Below are 22931 nucleotides of genomic sequence, written 5' to 3' on the forward strand. Positions count from 1 at the left end.
GCTCATTCAGAACGCTGCAGCTCGAGTTCTGACCAAAACAAAAAGATCAGAACATATTACTCCAGTACTTAAGGATTTACACTGGCTCCCAGTCAGCTGTAGAATCGATTTTAAAGTTCTGCTACTCGTCTATAAATCACTAAATGGTTTGGGTCCTGAATATATCCAAGAAATGCTGATTGAGTACAAACCCAGCAGGGCTCTGAGATCTACAGACTTGGGCCAACTAGTGGAACCCAGAGTTCGAAGCAAACATGGTGAAGCTGCATTTAGCTATTATGCTGCACACAGATGGAATAGGCTACCAACAGAAGTGAAGTCAGCCCCGAGTGTAAATGCTTTTAAATCCAGGTTAAAAACTTTGCTTTTTTCTTATACCTTTGATTAGGGACTTTTAAACAGCTTTAATTGAGTGGTTTTTTTTTATTATTTTAAACTTCCTTATGTTGTGTTTTAAGATTGTTATTGTATGTTCTTTTTAGTAAATTTTGTAACCTATTTTCATTTATTTTTCTTCCTCTGAATGTTAACTACTGTTTCTTGATGCTTATGTGTTGTCTTTCCTCGTGTAAAGCACATTGAGTTGCCTTGTGTATGAAATGTGCTATACAAATAAACTTGCCTTGCCTGGAGGGAGATCACCCGCCTGAGTTGTTGAAGGCTCTGGATGCGCTTTGTCGACTTGGAGAAGGTGTTTGACCTTGCCCGTTGTTGGTGGGGTGAATCGTGTGAAGTGCTCCGGAAATATGGAGTGCCCGAGTGCCTAATTCCGACATGATCCCTGTCAGTGTTTGGTCCGCATTACTGGCAGTAAGCTGGATTCTTCGAAAGCTCCACACCAAATCGGTCAGTGTTAAATTTCCAGTGCTTGATCAAATATGCCGTAAGCCAGGGGTGCCCAAGTCCGGTCCTCGAGAGCCCCTATCCAGCCTGTTTTCCATGTTTCTCTCCACCAACACACCTGATTCATGGTCAGGGTCGTTATCAGGCTTCTGCAAAGCTTGAGCTGATGAGCTTGATTTTATTCAGCTGCGTTGGAGGAGAGAGACTGGATAGGGCTCTCGAGGACCGGACTTGGGCACCTCTGCCGTAAGCAGTGTTATTTTAACACTGTTAGGATACAAAGTTACACTGTCAGAGTAAATTTCCCTGAGTGTTGTGGTGAATGTTGGTTGTAACCTGAATAGTACTAGCTTGAGTGTTAAATTGAACTCACCCTGATTTCCAGTGAAGAAGAAACTTTTCAATAGTGATACATCCAGTTGTTGTTGTTGGGGCGGCATGGCTCAGTGATAGAGTGGTTGTCTCGCAACATTGAGAGCGTTGGTGCAATCCCAGGCCGGTGTGACTATATCAAAGCATCCTTGAGCATAATACTGAACCCCCAGTTGCTGATGTTGTGTTGTGTCAACAGCAGTCAGAATCTAAAGCACTTTGAGGGCTTTGTAAGGAGGAAAAATGCTATGTAAGTGAAGTCCCATTTACTACAGTAAAGTGTAGTTTCATTTAATTTTTTTTTAAACACTCACCCTCTATTTCAACAGCAGACTTTAGGTGTAGTTTGGCAGAATTAAATGTTTAACACTGACACTTGTGCAGAGTATTTTCAACACTACTAAGTGTTTACCAGTGTAGATTTTTAACACTATACAGTGCTGGAGTAACACTGGTTAGGTTTACCATTAACACTTTGAAAAGTGTAAGATTTACACTCATTGGTGTGGACACATATAAACATTCTTCTGGTGTTAGAATTAACCCTCTCAGTGTTAATCTAACACTGGCAATTTTGCTGTGTAGGTTTGGACTTAGTCACCAATTCTGTTCATAACCTTGAATGGACAAAGTTTCTAAGGGACCACATTACGTTGTAATCTCAACACCGAGTGCAAAGCGGTTGAGCTAGGAATAAACAGGACATTTTTTTAAAAGAACAAATTGGAGTTCAATTTTCTTAACATCCGACAGTTTTTACTGATTTGAAATATCAGTGAAACTTCCAATCATCAGTAGGCTACTCTTTTCCAAGCAGAAGCACATTTATATGCGGGAGTTTGCTGGCAAGTAAACAACATTCATCCACAAGCCTACAAAGAGAGTGGGAGGAAGAGGACAGAGACCACCATCAAGCAGATGGAGAGGTAAAGGATACAGAGAAACAAATACAAATGACAAAAAGAGGTGGTGGAAAAGAAGACATGAGGTTAAAGGAGAAGCGGTCAAATGAGCGAACGGAGCACTGCGATGCAGAAGGGAAGAAGACAGTGTAGGAGGACGGCAAAATGAAAGAGGAAGGTCAGTGATGAAGGGGTAGACAGACTGTCAGACTCCCAACGGCTCGCTGAATCATTGAATGATGGGCAGATAAAAGGAAGGAGAGTGCCGGATATAAGGACAGGACGGAATGAGTGTCATGGCGGTAAGTTTGGCGGGAATGATCAGGACCGACTATTAAAAAGGATTATAATGAAATGAAATATGCATCAAAATGACATCTCAAAGATAAAAGCTGAGTTTGCCGTCCAAATTATGTGCTGGACATGGATGTACTGCAAAAAAAAAGAAAAAGAAAATGCTGATAGGACCCCGCTGTTTCCTGCGCTAACTGAATGATTTAAGCACTCTGGGGCGAGGCAACCAACTAAACACAGCAAAGACGTTTTATCATCCACGTTGGAATGATGAATGTTTTAACCGCCTTTTTACACAGCCTGCACAAATGTAGCAACATTCATTTTGGATGCCGGCCCAATAGTGATTGCACTAAAACTGTACTTGCAATGCTAAATAATGGCTTGCAAAGTGCTACAACACTCTAAAGAGCTAAGGGATGGAAGAGCAGATGGGATAATAACTCACCGTTGGGCGAAAATAAGAACCACACTTAATACACTACCATGTTGTAATTTAAGATAGTGGCGGTATGGTGTTAGGCAGAGTGAGATGCACGAGAAGTAGGGTGTGAAAAATGTAATGGTCTTGAGCCACAACAAGACATTATGCCCCCAAAACATCTGCTCCAATTGGGATTCAAATCAAGTGGGTGATTATAGAGAGTGTTCATTGTCTTAATTAGTTTCATTGAGTGGATTAGAGTGTCTCTTTTGCCAAGGCATGAATTAACAAGGTCTGTATAATAAAGTAAATAAATGTTTTGCGAGAAATGTTATGTTAAGACACAGTGGAATGCAGGCACAAAGAATAAACATTCATTTTGCTGTCCATATTGTGTTTTTTTTCTCCACAGTTTACCCACCAGATGAGCAAAATTCCACTAATTAGCTGTTGTTACAAAGAAGATCTGATTAATAGTAAGAGATGCTTTTTATTTATTTATTTACTTTTCAAATCTTGTAACTATTCCTTTTTACTTTTATTTCCATACATACACATTTATTTATTCATTTGTTTATTTATTTAAAGAAAAGAGGATCTCATACCTCATAAACATGACATGATAGAGAAAAACTGAACTCAGTTTTGGATTCTGCAACCAAAAATGAGTTTAGAACAGCTGTCAGAACGAACTCAACAAAGACCGTGTTCCCCAGTGAACAGCATTGCAGCAGAAGCGCGATTCATTTTGAACTGCTGACATTTTTTAGCTTATTTGCTTCGATGAGTTCTTGCTTGATAAAAAAAAATATTTAAAATCATGATAGGTTCCAGCTCACTTGAAACCTTATCAAGGACAAGAGGTATGCAAAATGGATGGTAGGAAAAATTCAAATTATAACCTTTTTTTTCAATCTTGATTTAACTTTTCAATTGAACATTTTGAGGCACATAAAAGATGTACATACTGTATATCAAATATTTTAAAGCGTGGGAGACTTAGCATTTTCTTTCCAAGTATAGTGCGAGAGAGAAACATTTTCACTTGGCCTAATATGTGCCTCTGAGGAACATTTTGTGAAATCACAGTAATTCATGAACTGTCATGACTCCTGCTGTGCTTGGACTTTCTCACCAACTGCAGCGCTAAGGCTGTTGGTATCTTTCCCGTTTTCAAATTGTAAGCATTCGCACATAGTCAGAATATGTTGGCTTCGACTCCCAATGAATAAAGTGTCGCTAAGCATATAACGCAATGCATCTGTTTGGTAAAAAAAAAAAAAAGTATGGAGTGTCCATAAGTTATACATCCTGAATCCTGTATTTTTGCTACGTATTATAAGTGCAATCCAATGAGTGCTCTCTTTCTCAAACCATCACATTGTTGGACTGTTTACTATGAAATTATCACCTTTTTACTCACTCGAAAGCATGTTGAATAGAATGTTGGATTATTCGTCTGGGTACGCCAGATGATACAATAGTTTGCTATCTAGCCCTTCTGTAGGGGATATTCAGGAAATGAATATAAATCAAAACAGTAAAGGCTCTTTATTAGTGTTAGTAAATAATCCAATTTGGAAAAAAAACCCACACTTTTTTTTTTTTTATTATTATTACAAAAGTCAATATTATACCGCCATGTATGAGTTATAATGCAGAAATTCTATGCACATTTTTAGAAACGAGACCCCTGAATGGTGGTCAGGAAGATGTCAGGAAGTCAGCAGTATTAGTATGCAGCACCTGCTAAACAGCAAACAGAAGCCGCTCAACATCATTTAGCACCTAAACAGCCAGATATTTCCCTCTGGAAAAACATGACTTGGAATACTAAATGTGTGTGTAAGCAACAGATTGCTTGCAAGCATCAAGATAGATACTGTAGATAGAGATACGCTCACCTACAAAAGTATTGGATCACTTTGTTTTTTAAAGATCAAAAACATTTGGCACATTATGAGCTGATAATTTTTTTTTAGAAGCATTATTGTAATTTTTTTTGTGTGGGTGGGGAGCAAACTTAAAATAGATGAGCAAAATTATGACTATTTTTGTTGCAAATCCGTTGATTTCAATAACTTATCAAGCTTGTGACCCACTGATCACCAAACTTTTATATTCTTGTATATATATTTTTTGTGATAGGCTACATTTCCATGTTTCCACTGTAGCCTAGTTCAGTTATTTTTTCTGTCATTATTTTAATGTAAAATGCAAGTTCCAGGCTTTATTAAAGCTTGGGATTTGACCAGGTAACTCTAAAATCTTCCATGTCTTTTCTTTGAAGAACTTCTTTTTTTTTTTGGATGGTGTAGGTTATTAGTAGTGTATTTTGTTTCTAACATTAATACACTAATGCACCATGTTTTACATTAATTCCAATTGCTGTGTAATGATATCTGGATTGTCCAAATTTGCTAGCTCCAATTCATTTGTTGCTAGCTCGGCATTAGCCAAAAAACAGCTAGCAAATATTCTCATTGCTGGGATTACGTTCAACCGCAAATAACGAAGCATTAGATGACCAATCAGACCTCTGAAGACAATATGCTGACTCAAATTGTTCGTTTTCCACATCAAACAGTTTACGGCCCAATCATAATTCATAATTTAAAAAAAAAAACAAAAGTTAAAGTAGAAGTCAACCTGAAATGCGGGGTCCGATGTTTTGACTCAGGAAAATGCACTATATTAATACAGGATGTATACCCATGAACTCCTTCTCAATCTACACCGCTGGCCTTCTCTTAAAGTGTGGTTGTGATTTTTTTCCTCTACTCCCAACACCTCAGCCTATATTTTGCCATTTTGTGTTTGTTTTGTCAACAGCGGAACGTTTCAGAGCTTGTGTGGGTTGAGCCATGGGAGGTGTCCATTTTGAATTGGTTGTTTACAAACAGAAACGGTCAAAACTCCAGACGTCATCTTTAAACATTTCAACTCAACTCAACTTTATTTATAAGCAGTTTAAAACAAGCAAGTGCGTACATGCAACAGTAAAGAATAAGATAAGCAAAATGAGAACAAAACAGATATTGTAAGTAAGTGTACAAGTAAATATTTTTTTTTACATCAATAGATTAATAACAAGAAGTACGTGAGTGGATAAGTAAATAAATCAATAATTAAATAAAGGAACAAATAAATAAATAAATAAATAAATGTCATAATTTGCTAGACACAAACAGCACAAATTGAAAATGTTTTGCTCAAAACATTCTATTAATTATTCACGTTTGAAGGTTTAAAATTCTGACAAACCATACCCATGTCATACATATCGTTTGCTCTGAAGGAATAAAAATCGCAAGATGCTTAGTCATACTGGTCTGACGAGACAGCATCCAGTAGATGCATTTTGAGACACCAAAAAAATACAAAAAAATAAAAAATTCCCCCAAAAAACAGAGAAACTGCGTGACAGAAGCGCAACCCCCTGATGAGACATGAGACTGTGGTGAAACTACGTTTAACTGGCTCAGCACTGTCAGCAGCTGGCGTCCGAGGCACAAAGACGCAGTTTGGGACAATCCTCTTATCTGGCCTACACTGAGGCCAGGAGCAAGGCAGCAGTCGGGATTTGGACAAGGCCAAGAGCCAGAAGAGAAAATGCTGCTTGTACTGATGAGTTTACATTTGGCCAACAAAGCAAGTCAGCTCTGGATGAGAACCAAGCAGCAGTCTGAAACAACCCTCGAGAACGCAAAGTGCGATACTGGCTTTAGGCTTTATGGCCTATTGAGAAGCTTGTGCTGCGCAAACTGCTATTTCACAATTGACACCCAATCATTGTGGGAGGCAGGCGGGCATCTCTATTAAGCCTGGTCATACATTGGCCTTTATGGCATTCTCCAAAGGTCAAAATAAGTTCACTAGCTTTACTGCAATAGAGTCCAGCTTGATTTGAGAGGTTAATTTTGCACTTAGCATTGAATAATCTATGACCGATCAGACACCATTAGGCACCACGGGAAGGCGAAGGCATCGGCAAGTGGCTCAGCTTTTACCACTAACTGACACAAATGCTTTGCTAATGTCATTAGCAATTGGAGAGTCAAGAGCCTATCAATTAAAGCATACATTTCAAGGCTTGGTCCTTTACTGAGGAGGAAATAGCAACATTGATGATCAAACCAGCTTAACCTTCTGCATATTTTGATGGCATTTTATTGCGGTTTTACCAAAGTAATCATCCATCCATCCATTTTTTGAAACACATACTCCTCACAAGGGTCGTGGGGGTGCTGGAGCCTATCCCCGCTGGCTATGGGCAGTAGGCGGGCTAAACTCTGAACTGGTTGCCAGCCAATTGCAGGGCACACAGACGAACAACCATCCACACTCACAAGCACACCTAGGGACAATTCGGAGTGCCCAATTAACCTGCCATGCATGTCTTTGGAATGTGGGAGGAGACCGGAGTACCCGGAGAAGACCCACGCAGGCACGGGGAGAACATGCAAACTCCACCCAGGAAGGCCGGAGCCTGAACTCGAACCCAAGTCCTCAGTACTGGGAGGCGGATGTGCTAACCAGTCATCCACCTCCCCACCGCGCCGCCCCCAAAGTAATCAAAGGAATCTTATTATTTGTACTTGTACTCTTTCTTAAAGAGGAAGTCAACGAACCCCCCCCCCCCCACCCCCCAAAATTCTTGACAATAATATGCTCTATGCAGCCAAACTAGACTAGATACGGTATCTGATTAATATTGCTTTAGTGGAAAATGAGTTAAGCAGCTACATTGAGCAATTTTTTTCAGAAGGCGGCCATTTTGCCACTGGCTGTCGAGTGAAAATGGCATCACAGTTATACTGTAGCAACAGTAGGGTAGCAACCAATCACAGATGAGCTTCAGAAAAACAGGTGAGCTGTGATTGGTCACTGCCTGAGCCCTGAGCAACTGTGATGTCATCTTCACTCGACCGCAAGTGGCAAAATGGCCGCCCCCTGAGATGGATAAAATCGGCTGGATTTTGCTGCATAACTCATAATCCACAAATGTAATATCAATCAGAATGTCATGTTTAGACAAGTGAGGGTCACATATAACATATTATTGTCAAGAAATGTTTAACTCTTTGACCGTCAAAAACGTTTAATAACGATCAGTAAAATCACGACGTATGCCGCCATAAACGTGAAATGACGTCAACTAAGTTTTTTTTGTATTTATATTTTTATTTTTTCTCAGTGAATGTCTAAGTGCAGTGCTGCCTGGTCAATGGGTTGTGGAATCAAAAACACTAACTATGGCCAGCAGATGGAAACGCTGTATCTCTTTTTGTGAACGATCAAAACCTTTGTCATATCATAAGGTTGTTTTTTTTTTATAAGGTGTGGCAGTAAAAGAGTTAACGGTGACCTTTAAAAAAAAATTTTTTGGGTGACTTTTTCATGTCACATACACTTTAAGAGTATCAAACATTACTCACCAACTGAACAGTTGAGCGTTTAACACAAACTGACTCTTGCCCTCTAATTTCTCTTCCTCTGTCTTCCCAAATAACCCGTGATTGCCTCTTCATCTCTGTCATCCTCTTACTCCTTTCTCTTCCCGTTAAGCATATCAGGGGCTTAAACCCTGTGACGTTGACAGTGCATTGGTAGGCAACAATTATGTAAAGCGAGCTAAGCTCCAGCCAATTGCGCATTGCTCTATTTGCTAGAAATCTTCAAAGAAGTCACCTCGACTTGCACACACTCAAAGAAACACAAACAGTGGCAGTGATTGGAGGGTGCAACAACAACAGATCAGGTGTGAAGAAGGAGGTTCGAGGTGGGAAAGAGAGGAAAGTTTGACGTGACGAACAATACGAGATAGATGAAAAGTGATGGAGACAGAAACAAATTTACAACTTTTCTCCGATGAAGTAAACCGAATTCCACAAAGCTGCGACCTTGGAAACTTTCACGTCAACAGACAAAATGCCATCAGAAGGTCTTATCTCCTTGAGACATGACTTGACAGGCCAGACAGAATTATTACTGGGCCACTCGCTTTTGTTTTAGTTCAATCATTGCTACTGGAATTTAGGGGGGAGAGAAATGCTCCCGAAAGCTTTTATTTGCTAGGATGCACAAAAAGCGACAGGTTAAAGGAACATTCACGGACTGTTTACAATTACATCTTTACAAAAGCTGGCAATTTACATTAAAAATGGCTCTCATTCTTTGTATTAAAATTGTGGTCATTAACGACTGACAAGAAAATAACTGGCCATGCAATGTTTAAAGTCGTTGCCCTCATTACTTTATCGACATAAACCTGAAACGACAACTGAGGGACAGATGCATAAATTATGTATGTGAGTGTGGGACATTATTGTTAGTAGTCCAATATTGTCACAAACTGTAATTAGAACAGCTTGAGTCTGCCTTTCATAGCTGTTCTGTTGAAAAATAATGTCAATAGTTTGTTGTTTGAATGACCACAGCAGGTAGGGAGCGGAAAAGCTCAAAGTGGGACAAATACTTCACAATTACATGGGAAAAAAATAGGAACCATATCACATAAGCAGCCATTACATAGACTGACATTTATGTATCTGAGGGTTAGTGTCAAAAGTGAGAAACTTCTCAAGAGTATGAAAAATATCAATTAATGAAAACAGATTATTGTGATATATAATTATATGACTCGCCAAGTATATTTAAAATTCATCATGGGATCTTTCTGTAACAAATTTCCGCATTCTGCATTTGATAGGTCGTCTCTGTTTACTATTTTCCACTTTTGGAAGATGCTGTCATACAGATTTATGGATTTATAGGCAGCACTGAATAATAAAACTCTGGAAGGTAGACTGGAGCCAGGGAACAGAAGATTGATCAGTTTCAAATGATCCTTTCTTGCTCATGACGTCTTTTGTTCCTCCTTATTTTTATGGTAATTCGGACAAAAATTGTATTCGTAATAAAATGTGAATGTATGCAATAAAATGCTCTTATTTTAATGATAGTGTTATTACATACAAAATAATACTGTGCTTCATACATTTTATTGCTTTGTTTTATGAGCCCACCTGTCATCAAAACGAGAAGTGCGCTTTCAGTACACTATATATAGCAAATGTGAGCATACTTACTGGGCTTTATGAGAGACAGAAATTTAAAAAGAATAACATGCAGCCACTAAAAAAAAAAAAAAAAAAAAAATCTCTCCAGACCAGGATCATAAGTAGCAATTATCAATTTGCCATTCCAATCAAGATGTTATGAACCTTTTCTTTTAAATAAATTCAATAATTAGCATTCAAATATAATTCCAGTTAGTTGCCATTTTATTGCTTTTTTACTGCACTTTTATGTCCTTCCACAAAAGTTCAACTTCTGAGATCTTCTGCAGTGGTCTCAAAATGACTACGGATAAATTAGTGATGCCGTTTCTCATTGACAGAAACGCTTCCTCAAGTTTGTGACATCGCTTAATGAGCCTTGGCCTGGTGCTTTCAACTTTTCTGCGGCGGGGAACTATTACACGCATGCAAGAGACTTGATAACAAGCTGATGTGGTGAGAAAAGAAAATAATAATGAGAACTGCAGGGCACACCTTGAAGGAGAGGAATGGAAGTGAAACATGACAGCAAAAATATGTATTAGGGTGCTTGGAGCACGACCGCAAGTAATATCTTCAAGGTATCAAAATGGTAGATTAGATCAAGGTATCAAAATGGTAGATGAACATCACATTCAATTTGGCTACCAAGTCAGAATTCAAAGTTAGAAAATGACAATGCACAAGTCAGAAAAAAACATTTGGATGCTAGATGCTAACTTCAACACAAATATTAGGATAACTGTTATTTATTGATGCTTCAGGAAGTTATGAGATGGAATTTGCCAACAACTCTCACTCAACATACCATGAACGCAAACCCCCCCAAAGTTTAAATTGGCCAAATCAGGTTGCGTTTGGCTTACCGAAGACAATATACTTCATATAATGACATGAAAAAAATTCAAGTTTCCAACAGAAACTTTTAACAGAAGTAAGTCAAGGCAATCGTCTTCAATGGAAAAAGGCTGTTTGCGACCATGGGTGTACTGTGATGGATTCAGATGAGGTCATCGGCAAGTCGGATTAAGAATGTGCTCGTGTTTTGTTACTGTTTGTTCATTAAAGAAGATAAAAGAGTGCCAGTGGCTTTTTTCCACTGTGTTCTATCTAGCAATTAATTATTATACTCAATTAACTAACAATGTTTACTTTACTAGAGATGTGATACCACAATATAGTGAATAATCGCGGGAATGCTTCAGCATTCCCACATATGTTATTGTGATTTTTATTCCCCAAACTTTTTTGCTGCGTAACAACTGTCACATAATACTTCCAATTTACACGGTTCAAACTTCAACTAGCTTAAAAAATTGACGCCTCCCGGGTTATATATCGTCTGACTCCACACTACTTTTCTCCATTTTCAATGAGACAGACATTGAACATTTTCTAAGTACACTTCCAGACATAAAACTTATCCTCATTACCAGGTTTCTGATACTGCTCGGTGGCACAGTTGGTAAAGTGCATTGTCCAGTAACCAGGAGGTCATAATTTCAAAATATATCTCTCAATTTACTTCATAAGCACTTAACATGCATTCAAATCTTAGCATTCAGCTTTCAGCATTCCCACGCAATTTCTCAAAAAAATTGCACTTAGTCTAGTAGTGATAAAAATGTGACACTCTGCGGAGCACTGAACCTACAAAAAGTGAACCGTCCACTACATAGAGGGACGACTGTACATCTAAACCTTTTAGCTTGCAGCAAGCGTCGCGTACAACTGAAGACTAACAGTGCCGACACTAAAAATACAAACACCTTTGGGTTTTGGAGATAGTTTACTCCGCTCTCAAACTTTCTTCCCCTCTCCTGTGTGTGTCCGCTAGCTGCCAAGAAGTAGAGCATCACTAATTGATATGCCGTATGCATGGTCAACTCTTTGTCATTGCTGATAGGCCTTCTTGTCATTGTTTCTTCCCAGGGAGGCCTTTGACACCCAGGAAGCAGCCCAAATATTACACGGGTCAGAGATGAAAAGCAAGGGCAACACTTGTAGTGTCACAGAGAGCTTCTTCTTTTGGAAGCAGGCAGGCAAACAAGCATATGCACACTTAATGAAGCAAATTTTCAGAAATGAATGAATGAAGGGACTGCACAACAGCGGGGCGGTATTTCGAAACATTGGTGTTTCGGTTACCTTGTAATATTCGTAAATATTAGAAAAATATATGATTCTTTGGTAGATAAAAGCCAAAAACACGGACACAAAAATGCATTGAAACTTCTAATTGTATCCTCACACACCAAGCTCCTTTGTAGTTGAACACTGCTCAAATGTGGACCTTTTGTTCAACACTGTGCAGTCATTTATCTGCCAGTGGTTATCTTGAACAGTAGTTTACAACCCCCTCTACTCCTACAACACCATCCAATTTATTTTCCATCTGACGTTTTTCTCCTTGATATTAGAAACAAAACAACAGTCAATTTTCTTTCTCGCAGATACATCTGTTGAGCTTGTGTCAAGGTAGCAAGAAGAGCTCAGAGCGATGGCGCCGGCTCCGTTCTTGATAGATGTAACTACGTTGAAATTCAATTATTTGAAATGTTTGCGTATTCTGTTGCAAACCCTTTATTTAACTTCACAGATTTTCTCTTTTGGACTACATTGCCATCATTTCTCCGTTCATCATTACTAACCAAAACATTGTTGCCATAAACAACACATTTTGTTAGTTTGTTAGTAAATAATAAAATAAATAAATAAATAAATAAATAAATAAATAAATAAATAAATAAATAAAAAAGTCTCCTTCAGCCTTTTACCATACCATTTTGGCTACAACGATAAGGAATAATAGTTTTCAGAATTTAGTGTTAACAGAGGGCATTTTCTTCATTATCCCTATAAAGCCTGAATCCTGAAATATATGAGAGAACATTCTGATTATTTGCAAATCGAGTATTTATGGTCCATTTGAACAAACAAAAAAATATTTTGAAAATCAACTTCCACATATGACTTTTGATTTGTGTCATATTTGATACATCAGGTCACAATATAATTCGTACATTTGTGAACTGTCAAAAAGATAATAATAAATAGACATCAAACATATCAGTATTTCCATAAATCAGAAAGAACATTTCTCACTATTAATAAGTATAGGTGTCTCTCCTTTCTCAATTGGGCAATCTTGCAAGGTCTCTTGAAAAGCCATCAGCTGGTGATACTGCCCTCTAATGGATTATCCATGAAATGCATGTGTCAGATCATATACGTCAGGGTTTTAATGGGGGGAAAAAATATTAAACTCATGAAACAGAGGGCTTAGTATGTCTTGTATTTAATATGATACGTGTGGCTTTTTAAGTATGTCAGTGGGCTAACAGGCATTATAAAGCAGTTTTTGCCCGGTTTCATTTCTGCTCCGAAGTACTTGTATACAATACGTGTGACTTGAATATATTGAAATTAACAAAGTTGGTTGTCATTACATTCACCGTGTGCCAAAATAGTCCTAACCGAAAATTCAAATTGTCAGGATATAAAAAATTGACTGTTCTCTGCATTTCTTGACCTTGCGCTTTTGTTCCTTTGCCGTCTGTGGATGGCGCTTCATTAAGGGCTCAAACAAGAACCCATTTATGTCTGAGCTTCCTTCATCCTCCACATTTAAAGGCCAACAAGACAATGTGAGAGAAAGTGTGCCAGACTGTGTGAAATCACTTGTAAAGAGGCAGACAGCACCACCGGGGCCTCTTTTGACAGGCTCACACTGGCAGCAGTGAGGGGACAAAAGTGACAAAGTGACAGCTTCCACACTAGCTGGTGTAAATCTCCAGTTACACTGCTGTCCTATTCGCTACGGCGCCGTTCGTTCCACTGTGGGCCAAATTCATGATTTTCGAATACATAATGGCACAGTGTGGCGGTGCAGCTACCTCACAGTCTCGGGGTAGTCCAGCTTTCTCCCACATTCCCCCCAATAATGAAAGTGAGGTTGATTAAAGACTAAAATTGGCAAAAAATGGAGGATGTGAGCGCGAATGGTTGTTAGAGAAAATCTTAAGGCCTCGATATACTTCTGCCTTCACCTTCATACTTGTATGCAATACACATCACAATACACATCAGGTTCTGGGGTGTCGCTACGGCTGTTATTGGCTAGGACGCCACAGAGTAGAGATTCCTCGGCATTTTATGACCAATTCAGGAAGATGACTGGCGTCGATCATGATGATGTACGCCGGTTATAAACGAGGCTTTAGCTGGTGGGTCATTTTTGTAACCGCACCCAAAATGTGGTTGCGCAAGCATGCTAGCAATTTCTGCTTAACTGTCTCCTTTACCCTGCTTGTTTTTGTTTTTATACGATCTTTGAACATTGTGTGGTTTAAATTATTGAAATAATATATCAACAAAATAAAAAAGTTTACAGCGATTCTCAAAAGTGGCTCCCTCTAGTGGTACTCGACAGTCACTGCCTGAGTGCGGTTCAGTTGTATTTACCTTTTTAGTAGGCTACCATACATTTGCTTTAAATCTTTAGAAACAGTTTGTTTTTAAAACTTTTATGATACACATTTTTGTTTACCATTTGTGAATAACTTTTAAGTCATTTGTGATATGCTTCTGCTCACACACAACCCTAATCAGGATAAGCGGTAAGATGTTTTCAAAATTAATTTGACTCAGGCAATATTGTTTTAAGATATTAATCCATCTGTCCTTCCATTAAATCTCTAAATATGGTTCTTTTAATCAAAAAGTTGACCTAAAACTTTGGAAAAAAAAAAAAATCCCTCCCCATTACAGTGGACATGTATGGACCATATCAACAATGCCATAATTATGTATTATAATAGCCTTCAACTTGTCAGCAAATTTTAAGTCAAGTCAAGTCATCTTTTGACTAAGTAGCTTAAAAGACTATCTGTTTAAGTGAAATTTAATATAGATTTAAAAAAAATAAAATTGAGTTTTTAACCTGGATTTCAAAAACATGACTTGACTTCTGTTTGAAACCTATTTCAATTGCGTGCAGCATAACAGCTAAATGACGATTCACCATGTTTGCTTTGAAACCTAATTGATTAATTAAGGCACCTCTCAAAATAAATCTGTTGTGAACCAATGGCTTGAAAACAACAATTGTTTTGAAATGGCAGTGCAGTGTTTTGATTTTTGATATAAACTGTTCTTCTGCATGGATTAAAAAACAGTATCAAAGGTATAGTGGTCGTTAGTCATGGACACCCAGCAATGACATCTTGGGAGCAAATCGACAGTAATTATAGTGTCAGGAACTATTCCATTGGTGCAGACACACACACACACTCTCACACACACTCTCACACACTGATTCCCTTTCCCAAAGAAGCTTTTCATTTTTATTAATCCCCGCAAGATGACTGGGACTATACTTAAATCTGCAGCTCCCATCAGACTGACATCGAACACGTGCGCTCTCCCACACACTTGCATTTGATGTCTTTTGTTCATTTTCCATCCCACACAGACTCAAAAGATTTACAAATGTCAATCTGAAGATTTTTTTTTCTTGTTTAACAATATAGATTGTAACCTGTCAAATTACAAAAGGATTAACCTAAACATTATGTTTTCTCACTTCACAGTTATGGTAAACCCTGTAAAAAAAAAAAAAAAAAAAAAATTGCATAGGACTGTCCCTGGTCCGTGGTCACTGCAAAACTGAAAGCATGAACCGCACCACTTTCAAAGGATTAATAACTCATACCGCTATAGCCGGGCTCAAGAGTAAGATTGGTAGGTACGTGCTGCTTTTCAGCTATTCAGGGAACATTGTCCTCTATCTAAAGAACGAACCCCATTCATTTGAGCTGACCAAAGGTCAAATCAATCTTGTTTTCACCTTGACACGTCAAGACATTTCAAAGGATTTTCTTTCTAGTTGTAAGGCAACAGCTCTTGGAAAATATCTGACATAACCACGCTGAGAGAGCTGCTTAGAGAAATGCTTCGCTGTTATGTTGACAGTATTTAAAATAATTCCAAAACAGGATGACAGGATAGCAAAGCAACAACACTGAACATTTAAATGCATGTAAAATATTTTTGTTGTTGTTGAGGTCATTAAATTGCAGCACATTTGCAAACGTAACAGGAGGCCAAGTCGGAACGCGACACATTCGCACTCATGTGCTTTGCCATGATTACATAATCGCACGTCTGTCTTAAGTGTCATTATTGTTTTAGACAGAAAGCAACATACACAATGTATCTTTTTATTGGTTCGTTCCTTATTTTGAGGGTACAAAATGAAATTAAAAGGTGATGATGGATGGTATGATAACCGTGAGCAAAATATCGCGGTAATAAAATTACCCCTAAAAAAATATCCAATTTTGAAATAGTTGGGTAAATAAAAACAGCATTTTCCCACATTGATCACAAATATTTTATTTTTCAACAACATATAGAATATTTGGTACATTAAGAATAATGTACCATGTTAATACTTCACTTATTTAGCCCATTATAGCAATAAAAAGTTAATATTTTGTCTATAATTAATTTGATACTTTGATTATTCTCCCCGTACAATTAGTACCTTTAAAAACACATTTTGCAACTTGCTGTCGACTGAAAATGACATCACAAGGGCTCAGGTAACCAATCACAGCTCACCTGTTTTCTAGGTTTGGTCATGTGACATTCACAAGCTGAGCTGTGATTGGTTACCTGAGCCCTTGTAATGTCATTTTCAGTTGACAGCAAGTTTTTAAAGGTACTAATTGTACATGAAAAATAATGAAAATATCAAATTTATTCTTGAAAAAATAATTTTTGACTGCCAAAAATGGCTAAATAAGTAAAGTATCCTTTTAAGTAAATAATAAATGCTAATATTATCATTCTGCTTTAATTCTTCTTAGTAAGTGTTCCCATACTGAGCTATTTTTAGAACAGAACCATGAGCTACTCAGGTTATCCTTGGGGCTAACTAGTACCCACTGGCTTTTTTTTTTTTTTTAATAAACTTTTTTAACCCATAGTCAACCGTCAAACCAGTCATCGGCCCATGCCTACCTGTGATATACGTAAATGTTTGGAGTTTGATGGAACTTTGCTTATTACTGTCCCTTTGTACAGTTAAATCGTGAAAGCCTTCACTTTATGCATCCATCCATTTCCTACTGCTCATTCTGTTGTGGGTCAAATGTGACCTGGGGTCTATCCCGGCTGACTTTCACTCAGTGGCAGGTGTACACCCTGGTCTCGATGCCGGTCAATCACAGGACACATGAGAAATTATTACATTTAATTGAAATTCTTACAATATATTGATTCTGGGAGAAAGAGGTTTTCAGCATGTATATGAATTATATTATTTATTATTAACTCATTCACTCCCAGCCATTTTCACAGAAGCAGTCCCGTTCGCTCCCGGCTGTTTTACTGGATTTTGACTGATTTTGCAAGGCCCACAGAATATTGTGTTCAATTGCTATAAAAGCATGGAAGCTATCAAAAGAAAGATTAAAGTCTCTTCTTTCATCTGTTTCAGTTTTGCAGCAATTAGCATTAGAAGAGAGCTAAGTTTCATCAGTTTTCACAAATCTATTCAAAATTGTAAGTAATTGAGCTTTTTTTTCTACATGGCCCTGGTTGATCTCCTTTGCTCTGCTGCCACCTGCTGGCCGTTTGTGTAATAACTACCATTTCTGCAACCGTTCTTTGGAGTATGCTCTAGCATAAAAAAACAACAACAACAAAAACCGTATAAATACGTCTTTGGGACACTTAGAACATAAAAAAAACGTATTTACATGTCATTGGGAGCAAATGAGTTAAAGATGTTAGGCAAGTGTTTCAGCTAACGTAGAGATTCAAAAAAATTTTTTTCCCTACAACAGTAGTAGTAACACATTTTTAAAGATGGTCAGTTATCGTCAATATCTGCAGCTTTTTACATTCTACTTTCTCTTTATATATTTACTCTTGTCTTTCTGTCTGTCCACTCTCAAACCTTGTTCTGTCCGACTGCATTTCCATTTCACAAACACCAATAGCTGGAGTATATTAAACTCTCCCGTTGCATGGCAAAAGTGTTCCAGCATGATAATACATACCAATCCATCATAGTGCATGACTCAGCAGCTGAACACGGCAAGTTAAACAAAACAGAAAACAGTGGTTTTAGCCAATACAACCATTTGGAAAGCCATAAAGAAGAAAATACCTCGGTGTGTACTAAGTAACTAACAATGGGTGGATGATGAAATCAAACTGAAACTGTAATTGTCATCAAAAGCTTTTCTCATGTGTTGAAGTACTTATTTTCCAGCACTAACCTACAAATATATTCTTTAAAAAAGTAAAATAAATCAAAATAAAAATCATATTACCGGTATGTGCGATTTCTGTATTTTGTTTTCTTTTTTCATATTCTTTCTCACAGTGTACATAGTTTCCAAAGAGGTAAAAACTGAAGGGAGTTATTTAAATAAAAAGAAAGAAAGAAAAAAGGTGGAAAAGCTTTACAGAAGAAAGAGTGTGAATGTTTGAGGCCTCATAAACACTTTAATTCACGTGAATTAATCCTGAGTATTTTAAATGACATTTTCTCACCACAAAATTTAGTGGTTTTAAAAAAATATTTTTATTTATTTATTTTTTTACAAATAACGCTTTCTTCTTTGTTGTGGATCAGATGGATGTGTAAATAGCTAGAAATAAAAGTTACCATGATAACTGGTCTGACATTCATCTGCCAAACTTGCTCACAAAAAGAATTTGTCGAATTGAAAGCGCTATATAAATAAACTTGAGTTGAGTTGAATTTCAAGTTGCAAGGTCACCATGACAGCAGCACGCTGCTAAATATTAGTTGAAAATACACACGGATATGTTCCCTTTCACTTTTTATCTGCAGCAAAAGGAAGATGACTCTTTGTGACAACACAAATCACTTCATTACTGGCTCTAATAAAGCTCTTAATTTACGACTTTGTGTTCGTGGCTTTAATATTAAGTACATCAACTACAGCCAACATCGAGAAGAGAAATCCCAAAAAAAGGGACGAGAATACAAAGCTATGTATGTTACACTTGTCAGGATGAACTAATATCATCCCAGAAGCAAATGTTCATTTGTAGTGGAATTGGCTGAAACTCGATACATTGGGTCAATAGTGGACTTCCTCTCCTCGAGGGAGGGACAAAAATAGTGCAAGAACAGCCAATTGAAATCGCAATCTTTAACCCCGGTTTGGATACAGAAAAATATTTTATACCATAGAGGAAAAAATATTCTTTATATATTTGCCTGTATACCCATATAATAATGAACCAAAACGTTGTTTTTTTTTCCCGCTAATGAGAATGGTATATTTTCTGCATGCAGCACAGCATTGACTAACATGCCCAAGTGAACTTTCAAGTCAATAGGAGAGAAACATAAACAAACATATGTAGCAAATACTCTAATTTATAAACACTATCTTTCAGCAAAATTAAGTGAAACTGGAAAATTTCCAGTGGTACCAATGTTTTCTCATAGCAAACTATTGTCTCTGGTCTAGTTTCTTCTTGAAAGATCGAAACTCCCACTTCAGTGGGTGAAGGGCTAAAATAGTTCACAAAATGACCAGGAAATACAAATACAAAATGGACAACTACAATGGTAAAGCAGAGGCAGAGCAAATATGTCCAAAATGGATTATGTATTTAGAATGTGATTGTCCCCACAGGTATTTTGTGTTAATTTACAGTGCAGCCCATGTTTAGAGGGTGGTCATCTTTTGTTATTACGTGTAAGGGTTGAGCAAAAGGAGGAACGCGGTATTCTAGAAGGTTACAATTATTAACGCCAACCAGAGGAGGGCAGCGTTCGCTATTTTGTGTACATGGACTAGGGGGTGAGCTTCGCATTCTAAAGCGAAGAAGAGCCACACGCATTGTGGAGAGAGCCGCGTGTGTGAATGCTGTGCATTAAATGGATTAGTGTTTTGCAAAAGACAAGGTTGCTGAACACCATATATTGATTGATGCTTATGTTTATTGATAGTTTTGTGTTTCATATTAAAGTGAATATTGTTTAGAATGATATCAATTATTCTGAACGTGACTGAGTAGTTAAAATGGATGACAACGTTACGTCGAATGATGCTACTGCATTATTATTTTGTTTTTGATACATTTAAAGACGATGGTGTATTAGAATTGATTCTAAAGCGAAGAATAGCCACGCAATGTGGAGAGAGCCGTTTGTGTGAATGCTGTGCATGAAATGTATTATTTTGTGTTTTGCAGCAACTCAAAATAAAAACCCACAAAAATTAAATGTGTAGCGCCAAAGTGCATCCTGCACCCCGCTACAATTACATATACAAATTAATAGACTGATATTTGCATAACCTTTTGATTCCAGTCAACGAAAATGGCCTCTTGTATTAAAATTCAACATTTAGAATTGTGACCTTTATCTGCTTAATTTGAACTGGTAAGCTCACGGTCACTTATTAGTAGAGTGGAATAGCAAATGAACGCGTTAAAGCGTTTAACATTTTAATCTTGTAATACAACCATGCATGTCATATTTATCAATAATTTAATAGTGAAAGAATGTGAATGTGCCTACCAGCAAGGTGATTTAGATCTGGTTTCAAATTTCAGCCCTTTCTGTGTGCAGTTTTCAAATGTTTACGTGGATTTTCTGTGCCCTGTGCTCTCCTGCCAAGGTCCAAAAACATTGCATCAGATTACTGAAGACTTTGAATTGCCTGTAGGTATGAATAAATTAATAGGAATAGTCATGTATCAACCCTGCAATTGAGAGTTGCTCTGTCCAGAGTGTGAAAATAGATTTCCAAATATAATTAGTTGAAACTGCAGTACATCTGACATTAATATTTTCTCTAAAAAACAAATTAAGTTTGTAAACATCCCATTTATAGTTGCATTACATTGCCCGTCCTTTCTGTATCTCATGCTGGCGAAATCCCAAGACAAACATTAAGCCGCACACGAAAGCATTAACAGCGTTAATGTTTTGAAATGATGTACCGTGGGTGATGGAAAGAATCAGAACAATGGAGTAAACACAACCCGAATGTATTGGCCGAGCTGCTGGCGTGATTACTGGAACTCAATGGGAAAAACAGGAGGTTATATCAGACATAAACAACACTTAACACCCACACACGCACGCACATTTAAGTACAGCAAATGTTGACATGAAAATGAACAACTCAACCTTCAGGAATAAAATTGGGCAGAATATGGACACTTATTTCCTTTCAGGCTCCAGGGTAGCTGAAGGTTTCACATTTACATTGACCTTTTCTAACACTGCTACAACTCGTGAACTGTAAGTCTGTAACAGTTTAAGCAGCACAATTAACAAAGTTGAAAAAAAAAGTAAACATAATCAATTGGAAATTAATTCACACTATGCTTGTTTGTAGGCAGTCAAAAAATGTTTGATACCACAATACGAGTACTCAACTCTAGAATTTTGATACAAAAAATTTCCCCTCCAGAAAACAATGGCAGATAATTTTAAAGAAAGACCGTACATATTTCACATTTCTCACTCATGATCAGAAAACAACCACAAGAGGTACAGGTATTGGCAGGTATTGAAAAAAAAAAACGATACGAGGTATCGGCCAGATAGGATACCTATATAATTATTTTAATTATTTTCTCACAATAACAATGACAACAACACTAATAATAATAATAATAATAATAATAATAATAATAATAATAATAATAATAATAATAATAATAATAATAATAATAATCTGGCTTTATATGGTATGTTACTGTATGTGTAGTTGAATCTTCAAAATCAAATGCACCTCAACTTTACAATTTGCCATTTTCTGGCATTTTCTAAATAATGTCTCAAAGGTCAAACACAACTTAACTTTAATTCCTTTTTTTTTCTTTTCATTTTTTCATCCTACACTACTAGCTAATTAAAACATTTCAACTAATAGAAGGGTTTATAATCAGGACAATTTGAGTCTTGAACAACTTCATTCACTTGATAGAATATACAATTAATAGTTTTCAATCTTCCAAAATACTGTAAACTACCAATCAACATACATAAAACCAGAACTATATAGGATTCTTACTGGCGATAAAGTCTTTTACTTACATAGCAGAGGATGTTTTCGCTACATACCCGTCTATTTATGGAACTGTTCCCTTGCTCTTTTCAGCTTATGTGACTTTCATTCACAATATGAGATTTACAAAATGAGTGATTTATGTGCAAGGACAAAAGCGAGGACATCAATTAATCTCCAAAGGAAGATCCCTGGGGGATTTTTTTCACGCCAAAATTCATGGGACACTAAAGTTTGGAAGTGGGACACATGGAGAATAACTGCCTTATATATACCACAAGTAGTACTCAGTTTTATATTCACTGAATTACCAAACAGTACTTGTGTTATTTTAGGTGTATTAATTTTTATTGGTAGTACAGTAGTATTTTCATCATCATCATCGTCATGTTAGACTCACATTTACTCCTTAATTATGATCATGTTGTGAAAACTAAGCTAGCACAATAACTTTGTGGTTCGCGTTTGATTTTATTAAACAACAATTTGACGAAGATTACAAAGTCTAGTCGCTGACAGCTTAGTGGTTCACTGGAAAGGAGGATGATGATTGATCAGACATGACTGAAAGAAGCAGATGAGCAATGATTCCATTGAGATTTCAGTCGGATAATGAAGTATAAATTGTCTTACGCTAATCAATAAACCTTGCCGTGTATCTTGCACTCTGGCGGCTACTTAGCTCTTCCTAAAACAACATTAGCATGTTAAGAGTCATCCAAATGGGACTCACGGGGACTTGCTGTGATTCAGTGGGCCAATAAAAATGAAAGTAATTATATTATAACGATACACTACAGAGGTTTTTTGGACATATTACCAGTTCAGTGAGTCTTCCATGGTGATTGGAACATGTACAAGTGACATGTCGGTATATCATACTTAGACAACAGTGAAACACTTATTGAAAACAGTCTCATTAAGAGTTTAGTCCCAGGATGGCTAAACGATATTG

Source organism: Festucalex cinctus, chromosome 9 (genome assembly GCF_051991245.1).
Source record: "Festucalex cinctus isolate MCC-2025b chromosome 9, RoL_Fcin_1.0, whole genome shotgun sequence".
NCBI lineage: Eukaryota > Metazoa > Chordata > Actinopteri > Syngnathiformes > Syngnathidae > Festucalex > Festucalex cinctus.